This window comes from Canis lupus, chromosome 15 (assembly GCF_048164855.1).
Source record: "Canis lupus baileyi chromosome 15, mCanLup2.hap1, whole genome shotgun sequence".
NCBI lineage: Eukaryota > Metazoa > Chordata > Mammalia > Carnivora > Canidae > Canis > Canis lupus.
Window position 1 is genome coordinate 45386952 of NC_132852.1, and position 12185 is coordinate 45399136.

The window sequence follows — 12185 nt, forward strand, 5'->3', positions numbered from 1 at the left end:
AGCATGTACATTCAGGTATCTCTTGTGTACTGAAAGTGAACAAATGAACAGGCATGGCAGCGGGAAAACTGGGAAAACACTGCAGCCAAAATTTGGTGAATCACAGAATTTTAGAATTGGAAAGACTTTCAGGCTCGAGTAGCAATGGCCTCAATAAATTGACTGAAAACAGAGTCTCGTCCGGAAGGGTAGAATGACGTGGTCCATTCACACTGTCAGTGACAGGCCTGGTCGGATCTTCTGTCTTGCTTTTGAACTCTGGGACACTCAAAAATTGTCTTCGAAATTAGAGGAGACACTCGGGATGTCTCTTCACTCTTTCTAAAAGATTACAGTGATCGCTTTCTGGGAAATAATGGGTGGAGTTTGCCCTGCCCTTGGCCTTATTCATCAGAGGAATGTGAGTGGGTGACTGCTTATTTTGTGCCTTACATCACAGAGCTTCTAGTCATCTGAATTAGATGGTATTTAAGTGCAGACTCTCTAGGTTCCAGGTAATTATTTCTCTAGGAAGGCTCAAGTTCAGAGTGTCAGAACTAAGGGTAGTGAGGAGATAACTGCTGCAGACTTTTGATTTTTTATGTTTTCTTTTCATGAGGCAAGAAGTAAGGGTGGCAGCCAAGGAGCTGTCTGCCTCATGTGGAATCTGGACCTGATCTAGAACACAGAGAAAGAACGTCCCAGCAGGCACCCTGCAGACAGGAAGCGTGTGCTCCCCAGACACAGGGCTGTCTTCTCCTACGCTTGCTGAGAAGCACATTATTTGTTCAGAGGTTCTTGGCCTCGGGCCTAAGGGCAGAGCTGTCAGCAGAGGCATTTTTCCCAGAAGCCCTTGGAAGGAACACAATCCAAACTTGTCTCTAGAACAGTCAGGCAGCAAGCCCTCCCTGGCTGCCTGCATCCCAATTTATGGCTGGGGTGACCTCAGTAGGCTCATGGAGGTGCCCCATCTCACTCCATGAAGATGTTGACATTCTGGAGGGCCACAGACTGAGAGAACTGTTCATTGATCCATTCATTCATTCCTGCTGCAAGCAATCATGAAGCACCTCTGTGCCCGGCCCTGTGTGTACACTGGGGGATGGGGTCCACAGATGCGTGGTTAGAAATTGGACACTGAGCCAAAGGCAGACACCCCGCTGACTGAGCCACCCAGGCACCTCGTTCTCTTTTGAATAACAGCTTTTAAAATAGCTTACTGTTGGGGTGCCTGTGTGGCTCCGTGAAGTGGTCAACTCTTGATTTCAGCTCAGGTAGTGGTCTCAGGGTCCTGGGTTCCAGCTCCGCATTGGGCTCTGTGCTCAGCAGGGAGTCAGCTTGAGATTCTCTCCTGCCCCTCCCCCACAACTTGTGCTCTCTCTCTCTCTCTCTCTCAAATAAATATTTAATTAAATTAATTAATTAGCTTACTGTTTTTGTTTATTGGATGTGATTCCACCCTTTCACGTACTGACAGTGTTCAATGTCCTAGTTCTAAAGTCTACTTCCTATATGTTAGCTCTGTCCCAGAGCTCAAAGTCTTCTACTTATTGTGTTTATTGTTTCCCTTTCATAGTGTTGATGTCCCTCAGGAGTTTGGTGATGGTGAGGGGCCCCTTGTGTGGCAGCAGTCCTCCCACCACCTGCACCCCTGGGCATGTCCCACTGGAGCCCCCGGCAGCCTCTCCCCCTCAGCCTGGGACTGTGGCCTCCTGTCTCCTTTCCTTTTTGTAGCCACCATCAGAGTTTTCCATCACAAAATAGTCCCTTCTCTTCAAGATCAACTCTGTAACATAACCATTTTTCTCTTTTCCATCATTTCTCTGTCTCGAAGCAGATAGAAGAATGTGTGTTCATTCCACCTTTTTGAAACAAAGTCCATCAGAGTTTTTCATCGAAAAATCTTAAGCTGAGAAGGGACTAATCTGTGTTTTGAGAGAACTATCCAGCTGGTGTTGATGACAGACTCAAGATAGGCCTGAAGCCCTCAAATCGGGTTGTGAGGGTGGCCTCACTGGACCAGGACAGTGGCCTGCACCAAGGCTGTGCTGGGGGCGCTGCACAGGAGGGAACAGAATGCAGAAATGCCAGAACTGGGAGCCTGGCTGGGAAGGCAGGGGGATCATAGGACAAACGTCAGCTTTCAGACTTGGCCAGAAAGACAAATGGCGATGCCATTCTCTGAGAAAGATGTCAAAGCAAAAGCACTGTTGAGAGCCGAGGTCAGTTTGCAACTTACTGAGTCTGAGGTACCTGTAGGGTATCCATCTGTAGAGTTCTAACTGGCATTTGGAACTAAAGGTCTGAGCAACGTTAGGAATTTAGGAACCACTGGTACCTGGGTAGTAATCAGAGTTCTCACTATGGAGCCAGTCAACCATGGAGTCAGCAGTAAGGGACTAATGAGCAGTCAGCCCCAACTTTCACTCTCTCTGTGCAGGAGAGGCAGGGCCTCCTTGCTTCCCGTGATCTCTCCCAACCACTTCCCCTCCCTCCTTCAAAAACCTCAGCTCTTCCAAAGTTCTTTCTTTCCTCCTGTTGGATGAGACAGCCATTCCTATTCCCAGCAAAGGTCAGCCTCTCCACTGCTGTTCCTCCTGCCGTGCAATCACTTCCTGGGGGATCACCACTCATTGCCATGGCACTAAAACAATCCAGATGTTCATGGTCATCACATCCCACTTGAGCCCTCACTGTTCCCTCATCCTCTAGACTCAACCTTTTCTCTGTCCCTCCATATGAATGTCTGGTAAATAGTCCAAACATAATACAGGCAAAACAGAATTTTTGATCTCACCCATAACCTGTTTATCCCCTGGTCATGATCCCTCACTTTCCTTCTTCCCCACATTCAGTCCATCTACAAATCCTTTTAGTGCAAGTTGAGGACATATTATTCCAAATGACCTAATCTCCACGTCTTCTAACATGTCCTTGGGCTAAGCCCTCGGCTCTTGTCTAGACTATGACAATAATGCTCTAACTCCCCTGGACTTCCTCTCTGACCTTTCTACAACCCATGGGTCACACAGCAATAACTCACCTTGTAAAGTATGAATCAGGGGCGTCTGAGTGGCTTAGTCAGTTAAGCATCTGCCTTCGGCTCAGGTCATGATCCCAGGGTCCTGGGATCGAGTGAGTCCCACATCGGGCTCTCCACTCTGTGGGGAGCCTGCCTCTCTCTCTGCTTCTCTCTCTCTCTCTCTCTCTCTCTCTCTCTCTCTCATTCTGTTTAATATATGAATCAGGGGAGCCTGGTTGACTCAGTTGCTTAAGCGTCTGACTCTTGATCTCAGCTCAAGTCTTGATCTCAGGGTTGTGAGTTCAAGCCCTGCATTGGGCTCCATAATCGGCATGAAGCCTACTTAGTAAATAAATAAGTAAGTAAAGTATGAATCAAAGTTTGTCACATCCCCACTTAAAATATTCCAGTGGCCTCTTCCAGCCCAACTTGGAATAAAATCTAGACTTCATACCTTGGATTACAAAACAACATGGCCTAGTGCCTGCCTACTTTTCCAGACTTAATCCTTGCTGTTTCCCCTTACCACTCCACCTAGAATGCTCTTCCCCTGAACTATGAAGAAGCAGACCTTTTGTTCATTCAGAACTCAGATTACACATTACCTTCTCCTTTTGAGACCACCTGAGGTGAAATAGCTGCCCATCACTCTTTTTGATTATCTTCCATTATCAACTTTTTTAAAGTGTGTGTTTGCCCGTTTGCAGTCTGGCAACAGCGTCCAACAAGAATGGAAGCTTCCTAAGATCAGAAACTTTAGCCTGATGCATTACGGTAGCCATGGCCTCTGAAGCTGAATCTGGGACATCGTAGATACTTCCTAGATATTCGCTGAATGAAAAGGTCAGCTGTTTAGAGCAAGTCTGGGGGAAGGGATAGAAAAGCAGAGAAACACGAGGAGGATTTGGTTAGCATTTGAAGGGGGTCAAGGTGGGCAGTGAGCAGAGGAAGGTTCAAAGGAGTGAAATCATACGGGCAGCGCTGAGGGCCCAGCTGAAGTCGGCCCTCAACTTGGCAGTGACGTCCACCTGCTTTGCAGTGTGGTTGTCTTTGACAATGCTCAGGCGTCCCAGAGTAAGAAAGAGTGAGAGAGCAGATGGTTCCTATTTCTTCGTTTGTAAAATGCAAGTGTGAAAGTAGATAACCTTCAAGGTCCCTCCAGCTTTCAGAATCTGTGACAATTCCAATATCGTCAAGAAGCTAGGCACTAAAAATATATATCTTGTTACATGAATTATCAATAATTCCCAATGTACTGCCTTGAGGTTTTGAGTTTTACACATCTGGTTTTCTTGATGGAATATCCCTTTATGGGATGCCTGGGTGGCTCAGGCATTGAGCATCTGCCTTTGGCTCAGGTTGTGATCATGGGGTCCTGGAATCAAGTCCCGCATTGGGCTCCCCGCAGGGAGCCTGCTTCTCCCTCTGCCTATGTCTCTGTCTCTCTTTGTGTGTCTCTCATGAATAAATAAATCAAAATTAAAAAAGAATATCCCTTTATGCTTGTGGGTACATTTTTCTCCCCAGCTTTAATGAGGTATAATTGACAATTAAAAATAGTACGCCTTTGAGATGTGCAACATAATAATTTCATACGTACATTGTAAAATAGCCACCACAAGTAAAGCTAATTAGCAGATTTTAAGCATGCAATGCAATATTTCAAACTATAGTCACATGGTTGTACATGGGTGCACATGGTTGCACATGGGGGTGTGTGGTTGCACGTAGGTGCACATAGGTGCATGTGGTTGTACATGGGTGTGCATGGGTGTGCATGGTTGCACATGGGTGTGTGTGCTTGTATGTGGCTGTACATTGATGATATGGTTGCACATGGGTGTACTTTTTAAGTGTTTTCAAAGGCATTCTAAGCATATATAGATTATTTGTCTCTCCGTGTTTTCACTTTGATTTACCATGGATACACCTTATTTTTCCCTGTATGATATAAATTCCTGAAGGGCATAGTCTGTGTTTGAACTGTTTTCATCCAACATTCCCCAAGATCACAAGAATAATGCCACTCTGATGACTGATACTCAGTGAAGAGATTGATACTCAGTTGATTATGCCAGAGTCCATTAGCAGAAGGAGTGGTAGAAGGGCCGGGGCCCAAGGGGATGCTGGGTTATACAAATGGAGGGTATCTCAAGCCAGAAGCCTTGGCACAAGAGAAGCTTAAGGTTGCAGATTAAGAGACAGTGTTTTAATGGAGCTGCTGGAGAGCAGCCTGGACTGTGCTCCAGATGCAGAGAGAGCAAGTATTCATGGCAGCAGGCAAATGGGTATTATACAATTATGCAGAACTGTTCTATTTTTCGGTGTTCCTGTACATGTAGGTATGTGTGTGTGTATCATACAAAATGTACATAATACAGTCTTGTATCTTTCATTGATTCATTCACTAAATATTTATGAAATGTCTGTAATATGTAAGACACCTTGGTAAGGGCTGAGGAGAATACAAAAGAAAGAAATACAGATCCTGCTTTCAAAAAGCAAAAACTGACAGAGGAAGAAAGATGTGTAGCCATGAGCAGAGTATGCAGCGGAATGTGATAGGCTTCAGAGGTTCAAGCCAAGGGGAGTCCACCTTCGGTCAGGAAAGGACACCAGGAAATACTTCCTGGAGGGGAGGTGTTTGTGCTGAGCCCCCAAGGGTGGCACCCGGAGGACAAGTGTAGAGAGGTGGAAAAGTACTCCTGGGGCCTCAGGGGACAAAACACTTGCACAGAGGAGGGCTTGGACTCCTCATGAGCATCATCCTAGAGGGTAAAACTGGCACCCGCGATGAAAAAATGTTAAATTTCACTCTAATGCCAAACTTTTTTGGCAAATGAATATCGAGCCGTTTGTGGACCAGAAGTGCTTCTGCAGTGGATGAGACTGAACCCAACCAGACTCTCAGAGACAGGGGAGCCTCTTGCCTACAGTCCATGCAGGTCAGTTTCCCGGGACGAGGAACAGAGTGGAGAGGAGTGTGAGGGGCAAGCGGAAGCCCCCCCTGCCACTGGTACTGTGACACATACGCCAGTCCTAATATTGTGTAGTAACACTCATTTTAAAGGTGATCATCTGATGCTTTAGAAAATCTTATTGCTTTTCTTTTCTTTTTTTAAAAAAAGATTTTTATTTATTTATTCATGAGAGATACAGAAAGAGAGAGAGGCAGAGACACAGGCAGAGGGAGAAGCAGGCTCCATGCAAGGAGCCCGACATGGGACTCGATCCGGGAATCCAGGATCACGCCCTGAGCCAAAGGCAGACATTCAACCGCTGAGCCACCCAGGCGTCCCTCCTATTGCTTTTCAAAACAAAACAAAACAAAATTATAAAATTCTCATGGAGTGTTTTCAAACTCCCAGGAACATAGCCACATTCCTCCAGGAGCTTAGAGACTGTATGCGTCAAAGCTCCAAGTGCAATCCCTTGTAATTTGATCCCTTGTATCTTTCATTGTAATTTGTAAGATTAGAATGTAAACTCAGTGGGAATTAGGAACAATGTCTGTTTTATTCCTCACCATATATCCACCATATTCCATAAGCTTTCAAACAAAGTCCAGCTCCTCTGGTTTTCTCAAAGGCCCATCAAATCTGGCCACTGCTTACCTCTCCTCCTTCACATAGAGCCTCTCTCCATGGCCACTTGCCCACAGCATTCTTATATACCTCTTCTTTCATTTCCCCCTAAAGGCTAACTCTTCCTTCAAATATAGCACTTCCTCTGCACAAACACTTCCTGCCTCCATTCCCACCTGGGCCAACCGAACTCCACATGATGGACCCTCCTTATACGTTAGGTCTTGACTTAAACGTCACTTCTTTATGAAGGCCATTCTCAACCGACCTTCCCAGGTAGGTGCCCCATCACCTGCCTCAGCCATCACTCCATGTTCGCTGCCTAGCCAACCCAGAGTACAATGAGGTAGAGAATGAGAAAGAGTGGAGGGAGCCAAGTGCTAGACAATGTGGGGCAAGAGGATGGAGAACACACATAAAAGAGTGGCCATGAGCAAGAGAAGAGAGAACGGGGCAGCCTGAGTGGCTCAGCGGTTTAGCGCTACCTTCAGCCCGGGGTGTGATCCTGGAGACCGGGGATCGAGTCCCACATCAGGCTCCCTGCATGGAGCCTGCTTCTCCCTCTACCTGTGTCTCTGCCTCTCTCTCTCTCTCTCTCTCTCTGTGTGTGTGTGTCTCATGAATAAATAAATAAAATCTTTAAAAAAAAAAAGGAGAGAAAGAGAAGAGAGAACAGATGGAGATGCATGGAACTTAAGGTAGAGGAAATGTGCATAGCCCACACAAGAGTGGAGTTTGTCTACTGAGAGTGACAAGGATGGAGATAAATTTGAACTCTGGAAATTTTTGTATTTTTTATTAGTTTTTAAAGATTGTATTTATTTATTCATGAGAGACACACAGAGAGAAGCAGAGACACAGGCAGAGGGAGAAGCAGGCTCCTTGTGGGGAGCCTGACGTGGGACTCTATTCTAGGACCCCAGGATCACAACCTGAGCCAAAGGCAGACACTCCACTGCTGAGCCACCCGGGCGCCCCTGGAAAATGTTTTAAAATACCAAAAAGCCATGTGCAAGCCTGCTGCTTATCTCCCCAAATTCTTTCTGTCCTCATCGAGCCCCTGGTGGCTCCATAGGGCCTAGTTAGCAGAACTGGACAACTGCAATCCTCAGCCTCCTTAACAGTCTGGGGTGGATGTGGACTGAGTCTTGGCTACTGACATGGAAGCAGAAATACTGTGGCTTACTCCAGGACTCCCAACAGGGTCATGCCTACCCTCTCCCCGTCTCCTCAACTCCGGTTATCTACTGCTACGTAACACAGCGCCCCAGAGCTTACTGGCTTAAAAACCATATATATTATTTGTCCTGTTCTGTGGCAGGACGTCCAGGATGACCTGCTCACACAGCTGGTGGGTAGTGCTTGACTCCGCAAGGGATGATTGCTACAGTGCTTACCTGTCACCTCTTCTCAGGGTTGAGCTTTTGACGACATGGAGATCCAACAGGGTGTATCACAAGAAGAAAGTCTTTTTCTTGGGCTCCCAAGACGAGTGTGGTAGCTCCTCCAAACCACTCCAGACAAATACAATAAGGAGGAGCACCTGCCATAATTCCAAACATCAGCAAAGTGCTCCTGGTGTCTCACCGGCTTTAAGGAGTTGTGTGCCTGTCCCCGAAGCAAGCACTGTGCTGGAGCAATGGGAAGCTGTCATTGGCAGACATTGGGCCACATGACCCTCCTGGACCCCAGTGTAGAGTCAGCTCCAAATAGAGCAACAGAATGTCCCACCTTGCCTGGGATGAGCCTGACTTATACCTTTGGACCTGGCAGAGTCATGAATAGAGCCCCCCTTTTATTCTTAAGTGTCCAGTTTGAGTAATGAGGTTTCTGTGGTCACCCTAGTAGTAGGATCCAAATAGGCTGAGAGCAGAGAAGTGAAGGATTCCCACATCCCAGAATCTACTATTGTACCTGGCACGTGGATACATGGATTTAAGGTAGTAAGGAAACAGCAGATGTCAGCCACCCTGAGTGAATTCCACATCAGCTTCACAACAACTCAGCTAAGTTGTGTGGGGGGGCAGGCTGTGGCCAGAGCACAGAGAAATGACAAAGACGGGCAGTTCCGCGTTCTCCACCCACTATACTCCAGGTGTCGTTTTCGTGTCCAGCTTAGTGTGAGGGGCTTTGCGAAGTAAGAGGGCAGGTGACCAGGGCCCATTCTTGCACCTTGGGGACTCATGCAGGGGTAGCGGCCCTAACCTCCATGAGACAACTGTGACAACATTAAGTAGGAGAATAAATATAGCTTGAAATACACAGCAAGTTTTGCAGGTCAGAGAAAGAAGTCCTGTGGGCTGGAGTATTCGGGAGAACCCCAAGGGAAATTTGGACTGGAATCTGGAACGCGTCAGATTTCAACAGAAGTTGACACCGTGTATGCACAGGGAGATTACACTGCACGTGGCCCGTGTCCAGAGCCATGAGATGATGATGACGGGGGCTGCTTAAGAGGATTGGTTGGGGAAAAGTTAGGGATACATGTCTGGCCAGTAGGTGGTGGAAGTACTTGAGGTTAACAGGTCAGTGTTAATATATTCAATCTCAAAACGTAGAGTGGATGCATCAGGCGTCTGTGTCCTACCACACAGCCAGCTGTGCCCTTGGCAATGCAAGGACGAGTGGGAGCAGGAGATGCAGGCAAGGGCTCCTCCAGTCATTCAGTGCTATTCATTGAGCACACCTACTGCATGCCAGGCAGTCCCAGACTCTGCTCCTTGAGATGAGCTGACGTCTTTGTTGAGAGACACAGAGAAAAAACTAACAAAGAAGTGAGAAAACAACCAGGAATGCTAAGTGCTTGTCAGAGAAATCAAGCGGGGTAATGTATAGAGAACTGGGCTATTGCAGACTGAGTGGTCACGGAGGACTTCATGGAGGAGACGGCAGCCATGCCTAATTCAGGGGGTGGGAGCAGCTCAGACAAGCCTGCCTGTGTTGGGATTGGGGGTCTTTTCACATGCCCCTCTCATCCTGCGCCCCGGCCACCCCCACCAACTGTGCTTGCTTGCGTTGACACGCTTCAGCTTCTCAGTCTAATCTGGTCTTGTGGTTCCAGGATGGTTTCTTAGGTTTCCTCTGCCCCCCTTGGCAGCTCTACACATGTTCTACCTTGAGCTCTGTCAGCCATCCACCTTCTTTCATGCTGGCCAGCCTTGTTCTTGTCTCGGGGTTCTGTTGGCTACACACTCAGCCTTGCACAGTGTCCTGCCATAGTGAGACAAATATATGTAAGCTACAAAACACATTATTTTGGCTCATTTTAAATGATGCTGTCAGACTTTGATTTATTTCCTCCTTCCGTTCACCAGTTATTACTTTATCTTCCTCAATTACTCATCTGTTTGCAAGACGGCTCTCCTTACTACCTATTTTATAATTATAGGAAGTCTCTTGCTGCCAGACATGCTACTCTGGTTAAAGACAAACTCGCTCTCATTCCAAAGATGAACTTGAGGCAGTTTCTTTGTTTTCTAAGTGGGCCCTTAAACTGATACTCTATAGGTGGATACTCTATAGGTGGATAAAACACAAGAAGAAAGCCTAAACCAGGGCAATGTCAGAGAAGGTGATGTGTCCCAAGGATGTTGGAAGCATTGTCATTGCAATGGAGGTTGGGGTGTTGAGAAGTGAGGCCAAGTCTCTAGTTTGAGGAACTATGTGGATGATGATACCCACAGTGGAGATGGAGCATAAGTAAGGGAAACAGGACCACACCAGATGGTGAGAGGAGCAGTGGGGCACCCCAAAACCCAGGTCTCTTTCTTCTCGTGCTTATGGCAAGTCCAAACAAGAAAACCATTCATGTAATCTGCCAACAGGACAATATAGTCTACAGATTTGAGTTTCCTTCCTTGGGATATTCAGGTAATATTGATAGTCACCTGAGACTCATAAAAAGATTGTGTCCTTTTGAAGAATACTATTGAATTACCATATTTAGGCTTAAACACATCTCTCTCTCTCTCTCTCTCTCTCTGTAATCTGGACTGGAATCTGGAACATGGTCAGATTTCAACAGAAGGGAAGGGAAAACGGGGAGCACCACAGTGTTGAGGACACCGTGTACGCACAGGGAGATTACATTGCACATGGCCTGTGTCCAGAGCCACGAGATGATGACGGGGACTGCTTAAGAGGATTGGTTAGGGGAAAAGTTAGGGATACGTGTCTCTCTCTCTCTAATTTTTCTCTCTCTCTAATTTTGATGCCCCAGGGAGGAAAAAGGAGGATGCCTAGGCAGAAAGGAGAGGGTTTAGAGCTCTGGAGAGGAGCACAACCATGGTGTGGACCCTCCAAGCCCCACAGGAAACAGATCTTTCTTCTCTGGCCGGGGAGAAAGAGCACTCCTCCCAGCAGGCCTCAGCAAAGACCTGAGTCCTGTTGCCTCAAGCTGCCCAGAACGCTGCCATCAGCGCTTCATGTTTGCTGGCAATGCCCAAGGTGCACCCTGACCTGTATGTGTGTCGCTGAGAGCCACTCACACCCTTAAGGCACAGACGGTTTAGGGGACATCTGATAAAGAAAGACAACATCCCATTACAAAGTGCACTTTGCCTGGAGACCCTCAGTCCCCATGATGGGGGCTGTCCTAGGGGCGACAGGGACGTCTTAAGCTCTTGAGAAATGTTGGCTGAGACAAATAAACACATCCTTGCCCTTCTCGAGGGACTTCATACTCAGGTATGAAACTCTCCTGGACACATTTAAGGGAGAAGAAAAACTAATTCTACTTGTGATTCCCTCACCAACAGCTCTCTCCTTTACGAGAAAATTACCACGTCCTGATGGGATTTTTGTTTTAATGGTGAGACGAAACTATAATCACCATTTTTCAGAGACCCCCTATGGACATTGACATGGTACCATGGAGGATAGGAGGTCCCCATAGGATTCTTCATTCTGGAATATTCTGCTTATTCTTGTTTTCCCATTTTTAATTAAAAATAACTTATTTGCCCATTATTTTATTCTATTATTAGATTTTTATGTGTTCAACTTAGAAAGAAATGTAAATACAATAGACTCAAAGAAGAGAATTAAAATCGCCTTTACTTACAAGATAATCGTGATTTACAACCTGGCATATATCTTTACACTCATTTCTCACAGCGTATGTAAACATTCGTTTCGTGTACCAAAAAGGAAAAAATAGCAGCTTATTCTTACATGGAAACCTAGGGGTTTTTTCACTTACACCATATATAGATTGCCATGTATTAACAGTTCTTCTGCACATTTTTCTATTGGTGGCCTGGTGTCCTCCATGAACGTGTCCTGCCAGGTTTAATCAGTTTTTTAGGGTTGAAAATTAGTATTTTCTCTAACTTGTCTATGTCACAGTGACTCCACCAGCACCACCTTGAATACCTTTGCAACTAGACCTTTGTATACATTCTTCTTCATTTCTTCAGGATAACTCCTTATAAATGGCCCTTCTGAATTAAAAGACACACACATCTTGGGGTGCCTGATGCTAATCTTTCTCTTCAGAAAGGCTGAAAACCACCAGCAGCACAGACAAGTGCTTATTTCTCGTGGCTTTGCAAATACCAGATGTTTTAGGTCAAAGGTTCTAAGTAGATGGTATCTCAGTG